General features: G+C 35.9%; 1 protein-coding gene across 3 annotated transcripts in view; it reads left to right on the plus strand.

Moving 5' to 3' along the window:
* HECW2 (HECT, C2 and WW domain containing E3 ubiquitin protein ligase 2) overlaps window positions 1-15,886 on the plus strand; it is a 320,650-nt gene that overhangs the window by 163,363 nt on the left and 141,401 nt on the right. The window contains exon 1 of one of the 3 annotated variants that reach the window (XM_036237070.1): window positions 13,055-13,781. The exons of the other annotated variants lie outside the window; for them this stretch is intronic. The gene's annotated coding sequence lies outside the window, so the exon portion shown is untranslated. Of the gene's footprint in view, window positions 1-13,054; window positions 13,782-15,886 lie in introns of those variants that run through there. 3 annotated transcript variants of the gene reach the window in all.

A 15,886-nucleotide genomic window follows, 5' to 3' on the forward strand; every position in this document is an offset into this window, starting at 1 on the left:
CTTCCCTTGCCTTTGAGGTCAAATTCATAAAATCCTCTCTAAATGCAAGGTCCATGAGTTTAGGACCTATGTTTCTTTCTATGTAATCTATTGTTTCAGGTCTTATATTTAGGTCTTTGATCTATTTTGAGTTAATTTTGGTGTATGGTGACAGCAGTCTAGTTTTATTCTTTTGCATGCGGCTTTTCAGTGGAGCACGCTTCTGACTGATATTCTTGCCTCCAGTTTCTTCCTGCTGCAGTTCATTCTCCGCACTACCACCAGAGTCATCTATTTCGTAAAAATTATAGTTTTATCCCTGTTGAAAGGTAAGCTCAGTGAAAACTTGGAAAATACAGGAAATAGAAAAAATAAAATAAAAATTATTTTTAGTCCTGCTACCATCTCCAATATAATTTTTACTAATATCGAAGCTAGTTACATTTTTAAAATGCAGTGTGACCATGTCGACTACCCTGGCTTAGAACCATCACTATGAAGCAAGATGGAAGTGCAGTGTCCATTTGAATCAGTTGCTGTAGCTTTTAAAATCCATATTATTTATAAATCATGAAGTTTCAGGTATACAGTACATTAGTTAGGCATTTACATAGTTTATAAAGCAATCCCCCGAATTACTCCTCTCTCCTCTGGTTTTCCATTAAGCCTATATATTAATACGAAATGAAGAATACAGTCCCTGTTACCTTATTCAGACTCTCACCCTGTGGTCAATAGGGCATGTTGCACTTAATTGCTTTTTAATAGGAAGGATGGCTTTGTGCTGAACTGGTATTTAGAATCAGTGACATGATAACCATGTGGGGTTATCAGTGAAGTTTGTGGTCACAGAATAATGTCTGTACAGGACTTTTGGCTTCCCTGACTTTCATACTTTAAGCAAATGTGCTTATTACTGAAAATGGCAGCTGGTAGAAATGACAAATCCAATAGGAAAACCCTTCATCCAATCTTCAAGGGATGACTGTGAGAAGAAGCACTTCTGAATGGTAGAGTAGGAACCTCCAAAATTTTGTTCCTCTAAAAAGCAATGAGTACACTGGAGAAAATTTTCAAAATCGACCAAAGACATGCAAGTACAGGAGGAGGATTTATTCAAGAAACAGGTTGAATTTCAATTAGAATGGAAGGCTTCGTGATATTTTAATTGCCTTATTTCTATACTCCTCTCCTCAGCTCCAGAGTAGCTTTGAAAACCAACAGACTTGTGACCATGGTAGCTGAGAAAACTGACAGCTGAACAGCCACTAATGGGCACAATGGGTTTCCTGCTCTCCCAAAAGCCTCATCCCTAGAGGACTGTCACTACTTGATATGTCTGGTAGCTTTTGAAAAAGCCCCATTCACAGAACTAATCCTTATTTGATCTGGCTCAGAGCATACTCAGTGCAAACAGCTCTATCTCCAAGATATTCGTCAAAAACAAACACTGGCAATTGTTTAACATCACAGCTGCCCGAGGTAGTAGTACCACTTGAGGCACACAAAGGGCTGACCAAAGAATGTAAAAGGACAAAATGGAGAATGAGAAGTCCATGGGGGGGCTTTGAAAAATTGTGATCTATTCCTGGAAATCTAAAAGGCTACACATGTAGGCAGGGCTGTGCTGGCCCAGGAAAGACCTGAAAAGGGCCTCATTGCCGGCCTGCCCCAAGGCTCTGTGCAAGCTGGAAGTAAAGGCTAAGGCAGAGTTATAAACTACTAGTGTGTTGAAGGTGTGATCCATCGTACACACAGAGCCCCTTAGCAAACGTTGGGAAACTTATTGGTTCAAGGCATTGAAGGAAATCTCTGTCCAATTGTTATCTGACCATTGAGGTAACTAATCGTAGACTTCGGTGGCCATACATAACAACTGTTTTACCCTATAAACTTTTAATAAATAGGAACATTATCTCATACAAATACAATGTCTTTATTACACTTAATGCAATACACAGGAATTATCCAATATTAAAATTGCACTGTCCCTCAAAAAATTGGTTGGTTTGCTTAAAGAAAATCCAGTAAATAATTTGGTTATTATTTCACCTTTAATATGGAGTAGTACCTCCTTTCTTCACATTTTTTAAAATTGGAGAATGTCATTCATACTGAAAAGCGAAGTAATCATAAGTCTACAACTTGATCTTCTCAAAATGAACATGTTTATGGTAACAGTGCTCAGTTCAAGAAACAAAACATTTCTACTACTTTGGAGTCCTTCTGCCTTTCTCAAGCATACCCACTTTTTAAGACAATCATTGTCTCCTGACTGCTAGCACCATATATTAGTCATACCTCTTATATTGTTTTTATTGAGGAATAAAAACATTTATGAAAGTCCTTAAGGTATCTTAATCTTTAATATATAGCATGACAAATTTTTACATATGTACACAACTTTATAACTACCACCTAAATCAAGATATAAAGCATTCTCTGCTCCCTGCAAGTCCCCCTCAGGTCCCCTTCCAGTTGCAATCTCCAAGGACTGACTGCTAACACTATAGGTTACTTTTGCCTGTTTTTGTTCTCTAAACAACAATTATATAGAGTAGTTTATTTTTTATCCGATTTTTTTTTTTACTACCTTCTCTCCTTTTAATTTTTCTCAATGACACTGACAACTATATCAGTTATCCTGTAGAACATCTCATATTCTGGATTTGTTTTTTGTTTCCTGCTAATATCTTCCACAATCTCTCATATTTCTTGTAAATTTGAGTTTAACACAAAGTTCTTAACTAGGGTCAGTTGTATTTTTTTCCCAAGGTGGACAGTTGATGGTGCTGTGTATGTCATACCACATTTAATCAAAAGATACACAAAATGCTTAATATCTGGTCATCCATGTCTTTGTAATGGTAAGATTGATCATTGAGTTCAGATCGTGACATCCTAGTGTCCAGATTGGAAAGTTTCTCATCAATTTTTTGGGTAATGTATTCAATTATGTTATTTTCTTAGGTGTTGAAAAATTGTGAATTTTCTAATTCTTTCATTCCTTCCACATTTATTTCTTGGAATTCTTGTGTAAAAAAACACTTCCCCTCATCAGCTACAGCTCCTTAGTTATTCCGAAATACAATTAATACTGAAAAGGCATGGTATATGCCTAATTCTTTCATTTTCATTGACAAACTATTTTTGGAGTACATAAGCAATAGTGCCCTAGTTATTGCCAATTGCGACTAAAGAGATTTGATTCCTTTTGGTGAGTGGCTATGTACACTTTAATATTGTTATGAACACATGTTTAAATTGTTTTGTGTGTTTTAATGAGCTGCAGTTTTTTTTTTAATGCTCAAGTTGTATCATTTAGGACAATGGGAAAACTATATAAGAAGTTGTTTTGAGAGCAGTATTATATTTTACCCCTGACATCTCCATATCTTCACTGTGAACCCTCATTCTCTCTGGAGGGGAAATTTTGTGGTGGCTTCTTTATCATTTCCATGTTTTTTACCCCCATAAACAAAAGAAAATGTGTGTGTGTGTGTGTGTGTGTGTGTGTGTGTGTGTGTGTGTAGCCTGTATCATTATATATACTATTTTGGCCCTATGCAGTAGGACTTGAAGTTATTTGGCCAAAATGGCAAAAAGATGACATGGCAGGGTCCTCATTTAAATCCAGGAATCAGATTCCTAAGCATGGACTCTTCACTGCTCTACTATCCTATAGCAATCTCACTGATGTACAACCCAAATACAGGTCAGAGAGGAGGCATCTGGGACTTTGCTACTCGAAGTAATGAGTAGAACAGTAATCTAAATATAGAATAACAATGAAACCTGGTTTCCAAAGAATTGTAAAAATGCTATGTGAGAATACATCTGAGTAAACTTGTGCCAAGAAAAAATGTGCTTCTTTTCTCCTCCCTTTTTATCTTTTGTGTTTTGTTTGTTTGGTTGATTCACATTCTCTACCTTTGATTTAGCAGTATTGATTTAATCTACTGGTAAGAAATGAGAAGAGTTTGTTCGAAGCCCCTTGAGATGTTACAGTTGTTATACATGATCGTTTGGTAAAATTAAAGCTTTGCCTCATTCATGCATTAATTATTCTGAGGCCTTTTCAGGAAAATCTGAAGTAAAATTATTTTAGTAGCTTAGGTCAAGAATGCCATTCTCAGAAGATAATCTTATGCAGATAAATGATTAAAAGTGGTCATAATGTAATTTGCCTCTTAGGTTACACTTGAGACTCTCCTTCTCTCTCTTTAGGATTCTAAGAATTTTTACTTATTGTTTTATCACTAAAAGTCCAAGATACTTTTGCTTGGCACTGACTGTTGTGTAGCTTCAACTAACTTGGTTTCTATTTTATTTAGGGATCAATGTTATTAAAACTTCCTTGCCCTGCTTATGAAATTTGAGCATCATCAGGAGTAGTTTTCACAGAATTGTAACTCTTTTCTGTTTTTACCCTAAAAAATGAAATACTATTTTAATTTATGTTTTGTTATCACATTCTTCATTTTTACTTCTCAGTATAATAATGTTAGGTAGATGTGGGTTGGCATGTTTCACTCTTAGTATCCTCAAATGTTTTCTTTAACAATTGCTCCTAAATAAATAAATTTGAAATACACAAATTGAAAAAAGTAAAACTTGTTTTTCTAGTAGAATTTATTTAGGTTTCTGTAAAGATAAACTGTAGATAATATCTCTGACTGTGTGCGTGTGTGTGTGTGTGTGTGTGTGCGCGCACGCGTGTGCACGTGCACGTGTGTTTTCAGTAGGAGTTAGAGAAGCCCTGAGGTAGCCTGGACTCTGAAATCTTTTGATGTTTATATTTTATTTAAATTGATCTTATTATAATTTCATTTGGAGCAGGTGTCTTTGGGCTGATGACTTGAGTACTTGAAGTTTTGAATATAATTTTAAACTCAGTCATATTCAAACTTGTTTTCATGTGACGTCTTTTGCTTCAATTTTATATTTTTTGTTTTCTTACCAGATATATCTTGAATCTGTTTTTTCCCTTAGAAGTCCCCTCATGATGGAGGATACTTAATGCTTTTTAGTATCTTGAGACATGGGTTATTGATAATATGTGATTAGCTGCAAGGTCACTCTTTTGGGCAACTCCACGTGATAAATAAAAACTCTTTTTGAATGGATACTTCTTAAGTCCACAGTATAAAGTAGTATTTTCAAATTTCAGAATAGTTGATGATTGAAGATAGATTTGCAAGGGAAATTCAAAGGATATAGAAAGACAGGGAAAAAAGAGATACCAAAATTCATTTTCCCTGTATTACTGTTTTTGTATTTCTCATCATACTAACCAGATTGAAGTCTCTCTTTTCTGGTTATTAAAGTGATGCAAGTTCATTATAGACAAGTTAGAAAATATGGAAGAATATAAGGGACATTAAGTCTTCCTGCCAAGCACTAATTACTATGAATATTTTGGTCTATTTCTTTTACAAGTTTATTTTAATAAATATTATATACATTTAAAACTCAAATAAGTTCATATTGTGCATATAGCTCTGCAGTGTATTTTTCCACTTATTATATAATGAGCATTTTCCATGTTAAAAATTATTCGAAAAGAAAAAAAATATTTGGTAACATCATGTGATGGTTACATAGTACCCTGTTATATGGCTGTGCCACAATTTACCTATTCATTTATTTTTGGACACATATAGTATGTAATTATTATGACTGTGATATAATGACTACTGAATTAATATGGTCTTTGGTGGCATGTATTTCTTGAACATACACTACAGTTTGCTTAAGCCATGGCAGGTAATTTTTTTATGTGCAAAATAATCCTTATTTTTCTTGTGTTTCTTTCCCCAATCCACCCCTTGTACTATTATTTTTTACCAAAGGAAGTTTTCCATTTAAAAAAAAAAAAAAAAGCTTTTTTAAAAGGTGATTGAGATATTTATATATAAACTCTAAAACAGATTAGAAGGTAAAATTACAAATCCTGATGATAGCAGTTTATAATGGAAATGCTTACAGACCCTTAAATATAGCTTGATAAGGAAGGGTGGGAGTTAATCGAGTTGTTACAGTTTGTTCCAGGAAAGGCATTTTGGATAAATGCCATTTACTTTTACAAAGATGTCTTGTGATTTTGGTTTTATCTGCTTCATTTAACCTTTCTCAAAGTGATGGCTGAAACAAATGTATGTAGTACAATAAAAGATATTAACATAATTATATATTTTTTAGTAAATTGAAGAAAGACAATTGTTTTCTCCAAAGGTGTTATTTGAATTTTCCTAAAAGTACTGAATTTGAGCCCAGTTTAATCACGTCAGATAACCTAGACATGGGTGACTCCAGAGGTCAATTCATCTAGCCAGCCACCTCCCTGATGGACTGTCATTAACCTACTTAAGTGTAAATAATTGTTGCAGAAGTTAAAAACTTCTGGAGATAATTCAGTGATTTAGAGTCTTCCCCGTTGAGAATAACAACACTAATATCTGAGAATTTACTGACAGTGAGTATATACTCTATGCCAGGCATTGTCTACTTGCTTTATACAGCTCTATAGTCCTCTCAAAATTGTGCTGGCAATGCAATGTTACTATCACCATTTTTTAGATGAGGAAACTAAAGGTTAAGGTTAATCATTTGGCCAAGGTCACACAGCTAATAGTTATCCAGTTTAGCTGCAGAACTAGTGCTATTCTGTGCTGCCAACAAGCTGTCAGAGAATTCTTAACATCACAGAATGAACTCCGATATTTAAAGTTTGACTTTATTCTCTTTTAAAAAAGGAACGCAATAATTTAGAAGAGAAAAATCCTCATTTTTCATTTACCCTGGCTAGAAATCTTGGCAGCTAGGAGTGAAGTTGCTATTATTGTGCCTTTGTCTGTTGTGTGTACAGATTCATACTCCCAGGTTCTCCAACCCTCACATTTTATAAACACCATGTTTCACTTGGAAGGGGAAAAGTTATTCTTGGCAACACTCATAGAGCAAAAGTAGCAGCTGCAGGCTGCTACCAAGGGATACAGTGACCTGATGCAGGAATTTTTAGAATATGTCTAGAATTTAACTTTGATACTGTTTAGAATGCAGGTCTTCAGTAACAGAGACAATTATTATTTAAAGTTTACTAGGAGGCAGGAAAACTGCAAAATGAGTTCTATGTCCCATGTATGTACTTATGACTGTAATAATTTATTGATACTTTTTGCTTCTGTTGTCATTGCCAAATATGAAAAATCATTATACAGCTAATAGAGACCTAGTACTAAGATGACCGAGATCATTAGAAGACCTGCTTTTTGAGAACAACCTGAAACAATAGTTGCATGTCAGCAAAGATGAACAGAACAGATAAGGATAAACACCCTGTGTACACTCGAAAGTGATAAAGTTCACCACAAAATCCTCAAATATTAAAACTCGAGGGTCTCTTTGAAAGTTGAAAGGTATACATTTAGAATAAGTGAAACAAGTACTGTTTTATGCTGTTGAAAGTAAACAGGAAATTTTACTAAAATGTAAACAGGAAATTTTACTAAAATGTCATTCTAAAAGGTGGTACAAGCTATAGAAAAGTTGTTCAATTCACACACACACACAAAACAACAACATAGATTGGAGTAATGCTGACAGATTCAGACTGAGTTACTATGAGACATTAAGGATGTCTGTTCAAGAAATCCTTTCGGCCCTGAAACCTTTGAGATGATACCACAGAAAGCCACCTTTTTATCCAGTCCTGTGCTGGGAGTCTCACTGGACTGACCAAGCATGGCTGGATTCTTCGACCTGGAGTCCACCAGTGCTTCTCAAATTACCTGTTGTCATTCAAATCCATCACAGACATTGATCTTCTGTAAACCAAAATAAAAATGAAGAATTAAATGGAATAAAAAACAAGATCTATAAAATATAAGCCCACATTTTCATTATTAGATGGAACAGATTTAAAATTACTCTTGACAGATTTCTGTAAAAGTTTCTAAAGGCTGACACTCAATTTCTTTATTTTAGATCATTGAAAAGCCAGTTCATGGCCTAGCTCTAGTCCATGGTCCATATTTCGAGGAGCACTGCTCTAGATTTAAATATAGATGAAAACTTTATTTCTCAGGTTAGCATCCTTTCCTGTCTTTATTTTCTCTGTACTTGCTTATCTTCCTATTATACTCCTTTATCTTCTAAGATAGATTGGAAATAATCATTGTGAGAATTATTGTTGTTAGGGTAGGGAATACTGTAAACGTACAAAACTACATGTGTCTTTTTGTGTTTTATAATAAAACAAATTGGCAAAAGCAAATGTGACATTCTCATACACATGTACATTAATGATTGGTCTGTTAGATTTTGAGACTCTAGGCTAGTGTCTCTTAAAGTGTGGTTTAAGGACCCACCTATATCGGAATTAGCTGGGTAGTTGTTTAAGAACTCAGACTCCTAAGACCCATCCTATGCCTACTAAATAGGAATTTCTGGGATTTGCTCTATGATGTCTGAGTTTTAACTGTTGTCTCACCAGGCGATTCTAATACACAATAGAATTTGAGAACTATTCCTTCAGGGTTTGGGAATCTGTGTGTATTTAATTCTGCATCACATACTATAGTGCTATATTATAAATTCCTATTTTGGACATGTTCGTTAATGTGAGTATATTGGATTCTCTACATACGTGCTTTCAGCAAAGAATCTCTAGGATATATTATCAGGGTCATTGATATCTCAGCCATATGCAAAGCATTATTGGAAAAAGGTAATGTTCTCGTTTTACAGATAGAAACAATGCATACAAAATAATTTTACATCCTTCTCTGTTGGTTTCATTTTATTTTTAGAGTTTTACATGCTTAAAATCTATTCTTAAATTTATTCTACTTTACAAAATATTTATTTGGAATAAAAAATAGCATAGCTATAGAACCCATTATCCATGCAATTAAGTAGTTATGAATTGAATGAGGGAGGCGGGTTGTTTATAAGCCACTATAGTATTTTATTTAAAAACACTTGTCTTTACATTAATATGAGTTAACACAAAATTTATTGATAAGGAAAAATTACATTCTTATATGTTAATACAAAATTCACCCATAAAGAAAATTATATCTTTCGAGCTTTAAGATACATGTTAGTCAAAGAAAGGAGACAGTCCTGTAGCTGGCTCTTTAATTCTGTAGTGGAAATTACTGAAAGGAAGGGACCATATTTATTCTTATTTGGGTATGCCATCCAGAATTTTTGGCACATTACATCCGTTTGCTCGTATTGAAATAGAAATTTTGCATTTCTATTAGAGATGTAAAAGCGAGTATCATTTATTCCTGTGTGTGAAAGCGATGGGTCACAATCCGGGTATTTGGGCGTGAAGGGACGTTGATAGCGGTATTTCCTTATCCACCTAAATGAGAACATTAGTTCTTTGGGGACTTTTCGCTCTTCCAAAGCATAAGGAAAATTTCCCAGATAAAGCTGCAAAACCCTAAGAAAGTAATATCCCCATTCTTGCTTTAATTGAACTTCAAGCACTATAAAAGTGTTGCTGTTGTGAAATTGCACAGGGTCCTGGAAAATCTTCCTCTGCACTTTTCAACCTTGCCGCATGTGCCCTTGATCAAGTTACTAGACTTCTTCGAACTGTTTCCTCATCTTGAGGATAAAAACACCTCTCAAAATTGTGAGAATTCTATGGGTAAATGATTCTGAAATATTGAGCATAGTTTTTGGCACTTGGGAAATAGTAGTTTTATTGTTGTACAAAGTTGTATAACAGTGAGAAATGTGTGGATAAGCTTTGATGTCATACAGACTCTAGATTTGAAACTCAGCTAGTTTCTTGCTGTGTAATCTTGTGCAAGCAAGTTATTCAATCATTATATCCACAAGTTTTCTTAATTTGTGAAATTGGGATTGTAATAATTATGCCAGAAGGTCACTCTGAGGATTAAATGAGGGAATGTGTATACATACTTACAGGGCCTGCAATATAGTAAGTTCTTAATAGATAACAGATGATAGCCATGATTATTTTTATTGAATTTGATTGCTACCATTTTCTAAGCTAAGTTTAAAAAATAACATGTTTTATGTACACGCATCTATTTGGTTTTAGATTTAGGTCCTCCCCTTGATCTTTTAGCAGCTGTCTCATTTTTAACATATTTTCAAAACGCTTCTGATTTATACACAAATGTATGTGTATTTCCATTGGAAGATTTGGGGAATCTGAAATGAGGGTGATGATGAAATGAACATTCATCTGGCTTCCTTATGAACACAATGTCAGAAGAAAAAGCAGCCAATAAAAATTGCAGCAGATAAGCAGACATTTGCTGTAAAACAAATAATGCATATGAGTTTCAGACTCAGAGGCATACAAAATGCATAAACACAAAGGAAATTCATAATGGGCTTTTCAGGAAAAGGGTTGTTCCTTCCTGATGTACTAACCTTGATACTGTTTTATGTTTTTGGTGCCACCATAAAGACAGATGGAGGAGACACTGTTGAATTTTTCCATTGTCAATTTGTATTGTCATTTAAGAATTATGTCTTGGCTCTTCTGTGCTTTACTCTTAAATATTCTGTGAGCTTTTGGGAATAAGCTATTTTAGTTGTGATGCCTTTAATTTTCTATGGTTAATCCATTCAGCATCCACCCCTGAGTAGCCTTGCTAGATCAATAGCTTAGAATGTTGACAACTGTGATAATCAGTTGGGCTTTCAGAAGATCTTACAGAGATGGGGAAAGGGACAATTTCCATTCCCTTATCCTTAAGCCTCCCTTTCCCTATACAGGGATGCTTACAATTTCTAGTCCGTTCATTATTGGCCACATCTCTCCCTCATCTTTTGTGCTGTATGTAGTCACACTGGTTTTTCAGCCTTTGTTTCCCACCATAAGACCTCCGCACAGCTCTTCCATGTGGAATGATCTCTCTGCCCACCTCTCCCTACACAATTCCTAGTCATCCTTCAGAGTTTCATTCACACACTGATTCCTTGAGGGAGCCTTTTCTTTTTCTTTGGCCTGGGTCATTTCAGCAGCTTAGCCATTCCCTTATAACATTCTCTCCTTCCTTTGTAGCATGTTATCATAATAGCAACTAAAGAATTCATTATATATTTGCTATTTAGTGTTTCTCTCTCTCTCTCTCTCTCTCTCTCTCTCTCTCTCTCTCTCTCTCTCTCTCTCTCTCTCTCTCTCTCAAATAGAAGCTCTGAAAGAAAGAGCAGGAGCTATGTTTGTCTTATTCATAATTATCTCCTAGTTCCAACTAACACCATATGATATCACAGTAAGTGAAAATGCTAAGGTTGATATATGAATGTAATATTGGTACTCATGTGCTTCCTCATTTTGTTTGTTGTTGTTGATTTTCTTTTTGGTCTTTCTTTCACAGAGGGGTGTGGTTTGAATAAAGGAATAGCATATGTAAATTTTGGGGTCTGACAGTATGCTCCTCTGGCTATATCTGCTCAATATATTAGTTCATTGTGATTGAGTGGGTACTGGCTGAATGACCTGTGTTTGAGAAATACCATCTTTATGAAAAGATATGTGTACATGATGGCCTTAAGTCTAAGCTGCAGCATTCATCTAACCTCCTTTGCTTCACTTATAAGTTCTTTCTTGATCAACTTGGAAATCTTGCACTGTTATGACAATGGCTTATACTGTGGAGAAGTAGGTTTCCTTGACATAGGAAAATAGCCTGTTTGCCACACATGAGCATCAGTGACACATGGAGGAACAGAATCTAGAGTTCATTCAGCTAAAGTGGCCTATCTGGAAAATGTTACAGTATTGGAAGGCAAAGCGTCAGGGCTTGGAGGGGCCAGCGTGGTGGAAGCATCTGGCAGAGTCCAGAGACCTGGAAGTGAGGGGCGATGAGAGCCGCACTATGACCAGACGATGTGAGCCTCTCTTCAACCCCAAGGAGAGTCTGGTGCTCCATGATTTGGAAGTAGGCAAGAGTTCAAGATCATACACTTTCTTGAGGATGAAAGCAGAGATGCTGACATTGTTGAGAAGTTTGTTGTTCACAGGCTGTAGTCATCTTTGATGCTGGTGCATTATCCTTTCTAGATTTATTTTTCCTAATCTCCTAATGGTGACTTAGGCCGCTGTGGGCCCATTGGCCACTTGTGAATTACTGAGTATTTTCACAGTGTTATTTGAGGGAGGCAGTGTATTGTAAATGAGCTTGGGCTTGCCTGTCACTCAGCTTTGACTTTAAATCCTTGTCGTTGTCACTTCCTCTCTGTGAGCCTCAGTTTCCTCATCGGTAACATAGGCCTAATAACACTATTGACCTCAACCTTAGAGTACAGTGGCATTTATTAGAGATTAAAGCATCTATTATGTGTCCCTGGTACATAGTAGGCATTCTGTACATGCTTGCTATTATTGTTGTTTTCCAGGACACACCCAAAAATCCACAGTGATTTGATTTAGGACTTGACTGGGTTTGCCTGTCCAGAGGAGGCCTGGTCAGGGTGGTGATGATTCTGGATTGCCAGGCTTGCTGTGTTTACTCAGTCTATTCCAGTCCAAAGCAATGTAGGCCCTCGAAGCTTCATGACAAATTATGTCTAAGTTAAAGGAACAGTAGAGAGGAAATTGCAGCCACCATATGTAGCACGGAGCTTAAATCCTGTCTGCCTCACTTCACAGTAAAAGCATGTGACAAATGAGGACATTTCATCTTGCTTTCCTGGAAGTTCGTTGGAAAGATATGGTCTTGCAGCCTTTGATTGCATTTACCCATTCAACTAGCACTTAAAAATTGCAGTAACTGCCCTAGGTTAGCCAATAGCTTAGGAGGCCCCTTTCTGCGTTAAAAAACAATGCATATGACCTGGGGGTTCCGCAACCCAACCTCTTTCCACCATAAGACAAGAGCACCAGCTAGGTTGATGATTGTATTTATTTTTGCATTAAAAGTGAGGTCTGAAAATAAATTCTGAATTGATAACAACATGCTTGGGTTTTCATTAAAGCTATGTGATGTTCGAAAAAGTTTTATTTCTTTTTTACAGACTGAAATCACAAGTCCACAAACTCTGTTCTGGATTGATTAGGATACTCCAAGTCTATTTCAGTAACCTAAATGAATGTTATATCTAATTAATGGCAATAGTAAATTAGAGTTCCCAGATAGTGGCCACACGAGTCTGAGTAAATCAAACAGAAAGTTCCCCTCTTTGTGACAACAGTCAGCTTGTTTACATCAGCCCACTGTGTATGACCATGTGTGTGTCTGTGTGTATGTGTGTGTGTGTGTGTGTGTATGTACTCATAACTCATTCTTTGGAATTCTCCCATGGAAAAGCAAAGGAAGGAAGCTGAGGGGAGGATGGGGTGATTGCATCCTGTACCCTTTGCAGGGGTGTGGCTACAACTGCCTCAGCCAAAGGGACACTAATATATTATGTTTTTTCACTTAGGAGGCCTGAGCTATGTATGATAAGTCTTGATGAAAGGCAGGAGTGGCCTTCAGTGTTGTTCTTAGTTGGACAGGAGTCTCCTGCTAGTGTACTGCTCAAGTTCTTCTAGTATTTTATTTCTAGAACTTGGGGGAGGAGGAAGAGAAGCAGGAGCATCAGTGAAGTGGACCTGCAGTGCTCTCAAAGCCATGTTAGGACTACACACCCACCTTGACTTCAATTCTGGCCACTCCTGTGAATGAATTTACCAAGTGGGTAGGCCAGGTACAAGATTTTAAGGAGAATGAAATGTGTTTCTTCAGGCTGCTTCCTAAATCTGATTTGAAATGATGGAGTTTACCCTGGCAAAGGCAGAGAGAAACTCTTTGGGATTATATGAGGTAAGGTATTAGTAAATTCTGGAAATGAATTGAACTTTCACCTGATTTCTGTGTCCATCTGTTTGGGATTTATAGTTCTCTCTGCCTCTCTCTTTGAAAAGTTCTTAAATGTTGTCCCCTCCCAGCTTGGTTAGGGATAGTCCATTTATAAACTATGCAGTGCGTTTTTCAAATTTAGTCACTTTACACCTCAACATAGGAGATCAATACTGGGATCAAAGCAGGTAAAACTAAATATGTAATCCCCTCATTGTGCGTTTCTGGAGTCCCATTGGTTTTAAATGAATTATTTACTGTGAAATTAAACACAACTTTTACAAGAGTGCTTTTGATAATGGCATTTCATTAAGTCTAAATAGATTTCATGACAGGTTATCTGCCTCTGGAATAATAATGTTTTTGATGAATTTACTCTTCTCTCAGGGAATAAGATATTAAAGGGTATTTATTTGTAATGTAACATATGGACAAATATTTGTAGATATTTACATTCTAGAAACTGTTGATTTAACAACAATCTTATAACAAATGTTAACTTGAGAATTAAACCATGGCTTTTTAAAAAAGATTTTCTTGTGGCTGCTGTGGCAAACTGGCCCAGTTTTTATAGGCCTTCTAAATCTGGTTTAATTATTTAGGAACTGGAATGAAGTCAGAGCAAAATTCATTTCAATCTTAATTCTTTACAAATTAGCTTTTCAAATGAAAATTTTTATTTTTTATTCTTTGGCTATGAAATGCCAATCAGTGGTTCTCAAGGGTGTTGAAGATGTTGTTTTTTAATTGTCATGTAGGATGCAGTGGCATTTGGTGCCTGAGAGCTAGGGACACCAAAGTTTTTATAATGCATTGGACAGACCCTCACAAAGAATTATCTGCTAGAATGTCAGTGAGACTCTCATTGAGGAACATAGATAAATGCTCAGTTTAATAAAAAATACTTTGATGATTTAGTAAAGATTCAGGTGAGCATTCTGATATCTGGGAAAGGTCATTTTTCTTCTGATTAAGCCGTTTGGGGGAGGGATCCAGAGGGAGTAGCTACTTCTGTGAAGTTATTCTTTAAGATCAGCAGCAATAAATGTTCCAGAAGAGATGTTCCCACATACTCCTAATTAGTATTTTCAGACCTAGTTGGATTAGCTCTAACAAAATTAGCTATTACAGTTCCTGAACCTTGTTGTTTGAGCTCATTAAGCTCAAAGGAGTAATTTACCCCTAACCAAAGGATGCTTTTGTGCTAAGCATTATATTTTATAATAGCTATACGTTTCTCAGACTCTTCAGCTGTCTTGCACAATGTAAAAGTTAACACCCTGCAGAATCTAGAGGTTGCTTTTAAGCTACACTTAGTATTAAAAGGGATTATTTTTGAGTGACAGCTGAGTGTATGCGTGGTATTTAAAAAAATAATTAGAGGAAAGGAAGGAGGATATAAAATCAAAACTTTGTCATTTCTGGCAACTTTTTACACACATAGTGCTGAGGCAGACATTTCTAAGTTGAAGACTGTACTCGAAGTCTCTGTTTTATTGTGTAGGGAGATGAGGGCACCTCTGTCCGAGTCTTTCTTAAGCCAGGCTTAAAGCTCATTGACAGAATTTTAAACTTTGAGTGACCTTCCATCCAAGGACTGGGTAGTATTGAGTTATTCAGTGTGAAACACTGTGCTACATGTATAAGGGCATAATGAACTATTACTGTATAGATAGCCTGGACTTTTGTTGTCTGGTAATTTGGTATCTGTTGCTTAAGAATGCAGAGTCTCCAAACACATATAAATAAGCATGTATTTGTTTTAATTTATGTATAGTTGTGAGAAATTTGAATAAAATAAATTTATTTAAAAATCAATTTAAAAAGTAAAAGTTAAGAAAATGAAGTTGAGGAATTGTGCTTTTGAGTATTGGAAAAAAACAAACAAACCATAGCTCCTTTTGAAAGAAGGCTGAAATGGACTGAAAAATTTTAAAAGCCCACACAGTTAGCTCCTAAGATATAGCAGGTTCACATACTGTACCATTTATTCTTTACAGCTTTCTGTGGTAGGTGCTGTTATCACTTTATAGAATAAAGAAATGCAGTCTGCAGTTTTAAGACTTACC

This window comes from Rousettus aegyptiacus, unplaced genomic scaffold, assembly GCF_014176215.1.
Source record: "Rousettus aegyptiacus isolate mRouAeg1 unplaced genomic scaffold, mRouAeg1.p scaffold_m13_p_2, whole genome shotgun sequence".
Classification (NCBI taxonomy): Eukaryota; Metazoa; Chordata; class Mammalia; order Chiroptera; family Pteropodidae; genus Rousettus; species Rousettus aegyptiacus.